The following is a 10,485-nucleotide window of genomic DNA, read 5'->3' as shown; positions in this document are numbered from 1 at the left end:
CTCCATCTGAAAAAAAAAAAAAAAAAAAAAAAGAATTCACTTGGACATATTCAGCGATCAAGAAAGTATTACTTTTTGACAGGTAGTATGTGACAGGTTACCCCGGGTCCTTGGAGGTCTGATTCTTACCATGCTAAGGAATTCAGGACAGGGAGCTTTACAGATATCTCTGACTTTACCCACTTGACTCAAAAAAATTCAAAATCTTTTTGAATCAACTTTCCTGGGGCAAAGGAGTATAAGTTTTAAGGCAGTATGCTGTATTATCTTCTCAACCAAAACCTGTAGTGTTTCAAGGTTACAAATTCTGGTCGCATACATTATTATTTACATTTCCGTATCCATATTTTGGATAAGTGCTAATATCTTTTACTCAAATAATCTAATTTTATCCACTATTGCAGAAGAAGGAAGAGGAGAGGGATTGTGGGAAACATGATCTTCTCCTGCTTAATACTGTATATTTACATGAACATACATCCATGTATAAAAACCCATGCATGGATTAAGAAGTCACAGCATTTGCACTCCCCAAAACATTACATTGAATAACCCAGAGCTGTATTACCTGCCAAGGAGTTTGCCTGTCTTACTTTTTGTTTGTTTGTGTGTGTAATCCTTTTCTGCATTGAAATGAACAGATCTGCCATTAGCCCTTGTGACTCTATTATCTATTAACTTGGTGAAATGTTGTTATTAGTGTTTATCCCTCTAGTCAGCAAACCACCATGTCTGCCATCATATAGAAGAGACGTTCCAATGAGTCACCAGTCTCCTCATCAAAATGGCAGCTTGTGGAGATGTTTCTCAGAGAAGAATCCTCGGCTCATCTCACCTTTCTCTTGATTTTTGACACTTTCAACTACTTTCCCAACAATGTTAAATGGAAACTACATCTATATTTGGAGGAAGAGGTGAAAAGCGATTAAAACAGGAATTGCGTAAGAAATGGGGCTTCTGCCTATATAGTACTCATTATTTCCTTTCCTTAGTTCCATTTTTCTGTAACATGGAATAATTTAGAATAAGGAAATCAGGCATTAGGAGACAGGTTATCTCTCAAATTATTACAATGCCATTTGCCTTTACCAAATGCAAAGTTTGCTGATTTATGAGCTTCCTGTCTTTACTTGAGTACGTTCACATTTCTCCTTTAGCTGTGCCTCTGTCATGCTTTTAAGACAGTTCCTTTGTGGCCTTCTATCTTTGTGATTTGTTCAGACTTTTCATCTCTGCCATGAAAAATTCCCACCCTCATCCTGCAGCAGGCCTGACTCCTTTCTAGTGTCATCTGTGTACAGGGCAGATTGTAGGCCCTTCTTGTTTTTCATCTGGTAGAATAATTCAGATGTCTTTAAAGCAAATGCACCAATAAGGGTTGCTTTTGTCAAGAAATAGCCAGAAACTCACAAAGGACTATTACTCTTTCTGACCTACTTAAAGGGAAAAATCAGTTTACTATTCCATGAACCCCGCAAGACCCACCCTTGTATCAAGGCTTTTTGTGTTTGCTGTCCTCAATACCTGGACCTTCCTTCCCTTGGTAACTAAATTACAAGCTAACCAATGCATGCCCCATCCTTCTTATTTTTAAAGCAATTTTATCCTTCTGATGAGCTCATAATTTACGTATTTACTGCATTTATCATCTGTCTGCCTCTATTGGATTAAAAGTTTAGGTGAGCTCCTTGCCGCCATTTTTTTTTTTTTTTTTTTTTGAGATGGAGTCTCAACTCTGTGGCCCAGCCTGGAGTGCAGTGCAGCGAACTCGGCTCACTGGAAGCTCCGCCTCCTGGGTTCACCTCATTCTCCTGCCTCAGCCTCCCGTGTAGCTGGGACTACAGGCGCCCATCACACGCCTGGCTAATTTTTTGTATTTTTAGTAGAAACGGGGTTTCACCGTGTTAGCGAGGATGGTCTCAATCTCCAGACCTCGTGATCTGCCCGCCTTGGCCTCCCAAAGCGCTGGGATTACAGGTGTGAGCCACTGCCTCCGGCCATTTTGGTTTTGTTTTCTGCTATATCCCCAAGTCCCTGGAGAAGTTGGACACAACACAGCATTTTTCTGTAGGGGTGTGAAATGGGGGGAGTAGCTGATCCTTTCCCTTTAGGGTGTATTCCTCTTCAGCTCCATCCTTACCATCTTGTCCTGTCTTCCTCATAGCTACCTCAGGTAGCTCAGAAAGCATTAGACATTTCTAATTTACTCCAGACCCTGTGGAGAGGTGTCAGTAGCTTTCTAGAACTGCTTCTGTCAACGATCAGTGATGCCTTGCATAAATGTCTGTTGAATGCCTTTTTACCAAAATGCTGTGGAGCCCTGAGGTGGAAGAGCAGATGCACACCCACAAGCATAAGTCTTGTCTTTCAAGGAGTCTAGAAACAGAGAGACAGGCACTGCAAATGGACTAGGGCCCCAACATGGTCATTATTTCTACCCACCGCCCACAGTAAATATGGTACACGGAAATGGAACATTCAAGTCAAAAAGCTCTTGAGCATATTCAGCCTGAAGTTCTAATTTATAATTAATTAGAATGCTGATTTGTCATAACATTACAGATTAAAAGTATTGTTAATGGATCACTTTTAAAACTTTATTTATTTTTGCCTTTTATTTTAAAACATTTGTTTCTTGGGTATAGCGTTTTCTCAGGACGTTTCCCAGCTTTCCAGTCTCTTCAAACTGCATTTTACCCTGTTAGGATTTTCCCTTAGGTCAGTTCCTAGGCTTTATGTCACAGAATTGGAGAAATCAACTAAAACCATATACTTTTTGTTATTTCACTAGTTCAAGTTATGGTATTGCATGCAAAATATGTTATTATGAGGAAGTGTTAATAATTTTTTTTGCATTATATGTGTTTTCTAACGTGTTATATTTTCTAAAAGTAGGCATGGACTCATTGTTCTCTATTAAACATTAGAATTATTTCTGTATTGAATTTAATATATTTTCCTTACATTTCCTTTTGAATTGTGTACATCACATTTACATTTGCAGTTTACATAATTGTAACAGAGTTTAGCCTAATAAAGATTTAGATTTGCATTACTTTCAGTTATTCTTAGTTTAAAGCATGCATGGTTTTCTAAACTATCTTTTTCCTACCTCAGCCAGTTTCCTGTCTTGACCACATAGAGTACATTACGCGGCCAGTCATCAAAATTGAATGACCTTTTCCTTGGGAAAACTGCCTGAGAAAATATGTACACATATATTTTGGGCAAGTTATTAAACATGACAGTAAAAACAAAATATTATTTCTAAACAAATACCTTAGCCTGCTGCCATCTATATGACACTCCAAGACACACCTATGTGTAAGACTTTCTATTTTCTATGCTTCAAATTACTCTGAAATTACAGTCTACACAACTGATTATCAGATAGAAATATTGAAACGGAGATAAAGTATTTTTCATACTCCTCCAAGCCTGATGAACCAAGAGTTTTTTCCTCTGCTCTTAAGTCTATCATTTCTCTCAGATTAAACAGCTAAATTGAGCCACCTGTGAAGAAAACAATGTGATTTATTTACAGTAAAGGTAATTCCCATTCTGATAAGCTCAGCCTAAAAGCAGAAGCCTCTTAAGCCACTTTCTCCAGCTAAGCAATTTCTGAATGGCTTTTTATTTTCAGAAGTGCACCTCACCTCTGAGTCTTGGGGATCACAGTGGATTTTAAGGGTCTACTTGGATGTTGCACATTTTTAGCTGCTGTTAAATTTCAATTAAACAGGCATCGTTCCTTTCTACTAGAAATTTTCTATCAATGTCATGATAGCTGCCTCATAAATGGCATCCATGGTGTGCCATAGAAGAACACGATAGACTAATAGACTCAAGAGCCAAAGAACTCAAAAATATAGGCTCTCTAAACCGTGAAAAACAGGGTTAAAATTTCTTCTAAAAACACTGTATTTTCAGACACATGCAATTCAGAGGGAGGTTTGATAAAGGTTATTTTATAAAATCAAATTATTTGTAAAAAATAATGACTTAGAGATAATTTATTAAATTTATTAAAATTGAGTTATCAAAATCTTTTTGATAAGCATTTTTAATTTAACTAAAGGCTGTATTTAAATTATTTAAGATCACTTCTGTGCTTAAATGCACTTTGGCTGAGTGTAATTTGGGTTGGTTCTTTCAGATGAATCATAATATGCTATTTATTATTTTGTGGTATGTAGAATGTTTTAACAGCATTTAAACTGAAAGAGTGGCAATATAGTTTTCTGTAGACAACTATGTGTATGTGTGCACATCTACATATATGTATATGATTAGAATGATAATATTCCTACTGTATTCTAGAAAGATGAGGTCATAAAAAATGTTTGTGGTAAGGAATGTACTTCACTGAGACAAGTTTTATGACAATTTGTTTATATTTTACTGGCTAGAATGAATTTTGGTCCCCTGATTTCAACTCTGTTATTACTAATTTTTCTCTTATTCTATCAAGGTTAAATAAAAATTATATTACTTATCCTCAGATTTCAGAATGCATAAAAGTGTATAGTAGGTGGGTTAATGTCTCATAACCCTCAAAATAGCACTGGTAGATGGGTATTAAGCATCTTTATTTCACATTGTTTAAGGAACTAACACAAAACATTTCTAAAAGTTTCATGAACATAAATACTGTTTAATATTGGAAATAATCTAAGTGTCCAAAAATAGAACAATGTTTAATAAATCATGTTTTAATGAGGGACTTACGTAGCTCTTGAAAATGATGCTTGCAAAGAGTTTTCTGCAGCATAAGTCAATGCTGTTGTTTCATTACAAAATAAATATATCAAATACATGTCGAGAATTGTCTCAGTCATGCCAAAACATGTGCTTAAGAAACAAAGGGATATCGGTCGGGCGTGGTGGCTCATGTCTGTAATCCTAGCATTTTGGGAGGCCGAGAGGGGGATTGCCTGAGCTCAGGAGTTTGAGACCAGCTTGGGCAACATAGTGAAACCCTGTCTCTACTAAAATACAAAATAAATTAGCCGGGCGTGGTGGCATGTGCCTGTAGTCCCAGATACATGGGACAGGATGGGGGTTGAGGCAGGAGAATTACTTGAACCTGGGAGGTGGAGGATGCAGTGAGCTGAGATGGTGCCACTGTACTCCAGCCTGGGCGACAGAACGGGACTCCGTCTCTACAAAAAAAAAAAAAAAAAAAAAGAAAGAAAGAAAAGAAGGAGGGAAGGGAGGGAGGGAGGAAGGAAGGAAGGACAGAAGGAAGGACGGAAGCAAGGAAGGAAGGGATCTCATGTAATTGTTAATTGTGGTAACCTCTAGACAGTTTCTGATTTTTTTTTAGTTTTATTTATGTTTTCTAAATTTTCCCCATAATTATCCATCACTTTTATTGTTGAATAAAATCTGAGAAAATAGAACTTTTAATGTCTTTTCTATAAGGAACCACTGAGCTTACAAAGATTTTGTAGTATTCAGATACCTGGGGACAGTGATGAGGGACAGGACTGCAGTACAAGATTATCCTTAAATCCCTTATGGCCACATCAACCTATTCCGTGATGTTTTCTAGCTGGCACTTCATCAGTATATTGATTTTAAAGTTTTATTGACTCTTGCTAGGCAAGCTGTAAGCTCTTTCTGTAAGCCATTGGTCCCTCTGCTCCTCACTCCTTGGCTTTGATTGAGCTATCGAATGTTTCTTATGTGAGGCCAGGTCACATCGGTAAGATCTCTAGCCTCTGAAGAATTCAAATGTCCACCTATCTGCAGTGTCTTAAACTTTGCAAATCCCCATACTTTTATGTAGATGTAAAGCCTGCGGCACTAACTTTTCTGAAATTGAGTCCTGCTCATCACTCCATAACTTGGCTCATGCTCTTCCCATTTGCAAAGCCCTCTCCATCTATTCACTAAGCAGACATTTCTTGGAGCTTCAACCATGAGTCAGGCCTTGGGCTGCCAGCTGAGATTACAAAGATAATAAAGCCAGTCTCATGAGAAAAATGACACAATCACGATACTGGCTGAATGGAAAAAATGGGAAAAAGCTATTATGGGAATTAGAAGTGAAGGTATTTAATCTCTCTAAAAATGTTGAACCAGGACCAATATGGTGGTAGGGAAAATTTATATTTAGCCCTGAAAGATGAGTAAGTGGGAAAGAAAGAAAGGCCTCCAATCAGAGGAAACCACGTACAAAGTGCAGGAGGTGAAAGAGAGTAGGGCACGTAGCATAAAAAGTACAGCATTGGAAACCCCCAGAGTATATGGTACCTGCTATTTTGTGAAATATAGATTTGGTCTTCATCCCATTTGCTGCCATGCAACTCATAAAATCCTTGGAATTGCCAAAGTACTGTCTTGTTGTGTGCTAATGTTGACTGATAAAATTCAGGATGAGGCTTGTCACAAGAAAGATAGAGGCATGGTTGGAGGATTGGAGCTTTCAGCCCAACATGCCCTCAATGTCCTCGGTTGGGAGAGGGGTTAAAGGTCAAGTTCATCACTGATAGCCATTAAACCAATGGTTTAATCAATCATGTTTATGTAATCGGGCCTCCATAAAAATCCAAGAGGATAGGATTCAGAGAGCTTCTGGATACCTGAACATGTGGAGGTTCCTGGATGATGGCATACCCAAGGAGGACATGGAAGCTCAGGGCCCTTTTCCCCATACCTTGTGCTATGCATCTCTTAATCTGTATCCTTTGTAATATCCTTTGTATTAAACCAGTAAGCATAAGTAAATGTTTCCTGAGTTCTGTGAGCTGCTCCAGCAAACTATGTTAGGGTCATGAGAACCATAACTTGAAGCTGATCAGTCAGAAGTTCTTGAGGTCTGGACTTGTGACTGGTGTCTGAAGTCGGGTGCAGTCTTGGGGACTGAGTCCTCAACCTGTGGGATCTGATGCTATCTCCAGGTAGACAGTGTGGGAAGTGAATTGGACAATGCCTAGTTCACGTCCCCTGCAGAATTGACTGCTTGCCTGCTGGTGGAAAGAAATCTCCAGATATTTTGACGTCACAGAAGTCTTCAGTTTTGACTGTTGTTGTGCTGGTATGAAAGATTTTCTAAGATCGTTGCTGTGAAGGAGCAGAGCTCAAGGTGAAAAGGTAGGTGAGCACTCAAGCTGCAGGGCTCTGAATGTCTGCTCAGATCTCAATGTGGGGCACTTATGTGGGAGCTGGAGATTCTGAGAGCATCAGTTCAACAGAGGCTGTAAAAGTGTCCACACACATGCAAAGGTGCTCCACATCACTGATCATTCAGGAAATTAACATCAAAATCACAATGAGATATCACCTCACATCCATTAGATTGGCTACTATAAAAATAAAAATCCAAAAACAAAAAACATGTATGTCAGTGAGGATGCGTAGAAATTGGAACCCTCATGTACTATTGTTGTTAATGTAAAATGATGCAGTTGCTACAGAAAACAGTATGGCAGTTTCTAAAAAATTACCCATAGATTTATCATATGATCCAGCAATTCTACTTCTGAGTATATATGCAAAAGACATGAAAGCAGTAACTTGAGCGATATTTGTACACCAATATTCAGAGCAGTATTAATCACAATAACCAAAATGTGGAAGTCACTCAATTGTCCATGGGTAGGTGAATGGATAAACAAAATGTGATATATGCATACAATACAATATTATGCAGACTTAAAAAAGAAAAAAATTCTGGTGCATGCTACAACATGAATAGACTTTAAGGATATTATGCTAAGTGAAATAAGCCAGAAACAAAAAGATAAATACTGTATGATTACACTTACTTGAGGTACCTAGAATAGTCAAATTCATACAGAAAGTAGAATAGTGGTTTCCTGGGGTGGGGGAAGGGAGAAATGAGAAATTAGTGTTTAATGGATACAGTGTTTCAATTATGCAAGATGAAGAAAGGTTCTGGAGATGAACGGTAGCGATGGTAGCACAATACTGGAAATGCACTCAACATTGCTAAACGGTATGCTTAGAAATATTTATGATGGTAAATGATATGTTATATGCATTTTACCACAATTAAAAAAGTATCTTCATGTTTAAGTAAATATAGCTATATTATGTAATACAATGCCAACTTTGCTTGAGTTTTTAACGTAAAACTTGAGAAGATAAAGAAATTTTACCAGGCATCACTCCCTGTTCCCTCAAAGCCTGTGGCGTCTCTCATTTAATCCTGTCCACTATTAGTTTTTATTAGTGGACAGTTTTGAGAAACCCTGTTAGGGGACTTGGACTTTATCCCATGTCAATTTGGTACCAATGATAGGTTTTAAGCAGGGAAATGACATTATCAGATTTATGCTTTGAAATGTGATGGGAGGAGAACTAATGGGAAGAAAATGTTGCTGGAAACCAGGCAGGTATGGAGCAAAGTCCCATAAGTTAAAAATACAGGTAAACGTTGTTTTATTATGCTTCACAGATATTGCATTTTTACATTTATTTATTTATTTATTTATTTATTTTACAAATTGAAGGTTTGTGGTAACCCTGCTCAAAGCAAGTCTATCAGCACCATTTTTCCCACAGCATGTGTTCACTTCACGCCCCTGTGTCACAAATATCTCAAATTTTACTATTATTATATCTGTTATAGCACTGTGGTCAGTGTTCTTTGATGTGACTTTGTAATTGTTTTGGAGCACCATAAGCCATGCCTATATAAGATGGTACACTTAATTGATAAATGTGTAGATTCTTATTGCTGCACTGAACGGCCATTCCCCTGTCTCTCTTTTTCTCCTTGGGTCTCCTGATGCCTTGCAATGCAACATATTGAAATTAGTTCAGTTAATAACCTACAGTGGCCCCTAAGTGTTCAGGTGGAAGGAAGAGTCCAATGTCTCTCACTTTAAGTCAAAATCTAGAAATAATTAAACTTAGTGAAAAAGATATGTTCAAAGCTGAGATAGCTTGCAAGCACAGTGGGCTGAAAGTTGGCCTCTTGCACCAAATTGCTAAGTTGTAAATGCAAATAAAAAGATTTTGAAGGAAATTTAAAGTGCTACTGGTGAACATAAGAATGTTAAGGAAACAAGATAGCCTTGTTAATAATGTGAAGAAAGTTATTGTGGTCTGGGTAGAAGATCAAACCAGCCATAAAATTCTCTTAAGACAAAGCCTAACCCAGAGCAGGGCACTGATTGTCATTAATTCTGTGAAGGCCGAGAGAGGTGAGGAAACCACAAAGGATAAGTCTGAAGCTTGGAGAGTTTGAGGAAAGAAGCTGTCTCCATACCACGAAAGCACAAGGTGAAGCCACGAGTGCTCATGTAGAAGCTGCAGCAAGATATTCAGAAGATCTAGCTGAGATCGTGGAGGAAGGTGGCTTCACTAAACAACAGATTTCCAGTATAGACAAAACAGCCTTCTGTTGGAAGAAGATGCCATCTAGGACTTTTATAGTTAGAGAGGATAAGTCAATGCCTGGCTTTAAAACTTTAAGGGGCAGGCTGACTCTCTTGATAAGGGCTAATGAAGCTGGTGACTTTAATTTGAAGTCAATGTGTATTTACCATTCAGAAGATACTGGGGCCCTTAAAAGTTATGCTAAATCTACTTTACTTATGCTTTATAAGTGGAACAATAAAAGATGGATGACAGTATGTCATTTATAGCATGGTTTACTGAATATTTTAAGCCCACTGTTGAGACCTACTGCTCAGAAAAAAAAAAAAAAGGGTTCCTTCAAAATATTACTGCTCATTGGATGTGAGGGCAATCTGGCTGCAACATCTCTCACCCCATTGATTGCCAAGGTTGATTCTGCTGATCTGGCTGGCTAAAAGGGTTTTGCCTTCCCCCCTTACCACTCTATGTGTGTTCCTCCTGAAGCTGTACACTCAGATGAAGAGATCGACCATCCCTAATTGAGGAGGACCAGTCTTCGGTCATAAGTATAAGATTAGCTGCACTCCCCTGCTTGAACTTCCAAATAGGTTTTCAAAATATTACTACTCATTGACAATGCACCTGGTCACCCAAGAGCTCTGATGGAGATGTAGAAGAAGATTAATGTTGTTGCCATGTCTGCTAAAACATCTATTCTGTAGCCCATGGATTAAGTGGTGATATTGACTTTCAAGTCTTATTATTTAAATAAGTACATTTTGTGAGGCTGTTACTATCACAAACAGTGATTCCTCTGATGCATCTGGGCAAAGTAAACTGAAAACATTCTGGAAAGGATTCACCATTCTATATGCCATTAGGAGCATTCATGATTCGTGGGAAAAGCTGAAAATATCCACATTAACAGGGGTTTGAAAGAAATTTATTCCTACTCTCATGGATGGCTTTGAGGGGTTTAAGCCATCTGTGGAGGAAGTAATTGTAGATGTGGTAGAAATAGTAAAAGAATTATACTTAGAAGTGGAGCCTGAAGATGGGACTGAATTGTTGCAATTGCATAATCAAACTTGAGTGCATAAGAAGTTGCTTCTGGCCGGGTGCAGTGGTTCACGCCTATAATCCCAGCACTTT

This window comes from Trachypithecus francoisi, unplaced genomic scaffold, assembly GCF_009764315.1.
Source record: "Trachypithecus francoisi isolate TF-2019V2 unplaced genomic scaffold, Tfra_2.0 Lachesis_group3, whole genome shotgun sequence".
In the NCBI taxonomy this organism is placed as follows: Eukaryota; Metazoa; Chordata; class Mammalia; order Primates; family Cercopithecidae; genus Trachypithecus; species Trachypithecus francoisi.
The sequence above is the reverse complement of the archived record's forward strand: the minus strand, read 5'-3'. Positions refer to the sequence as shown.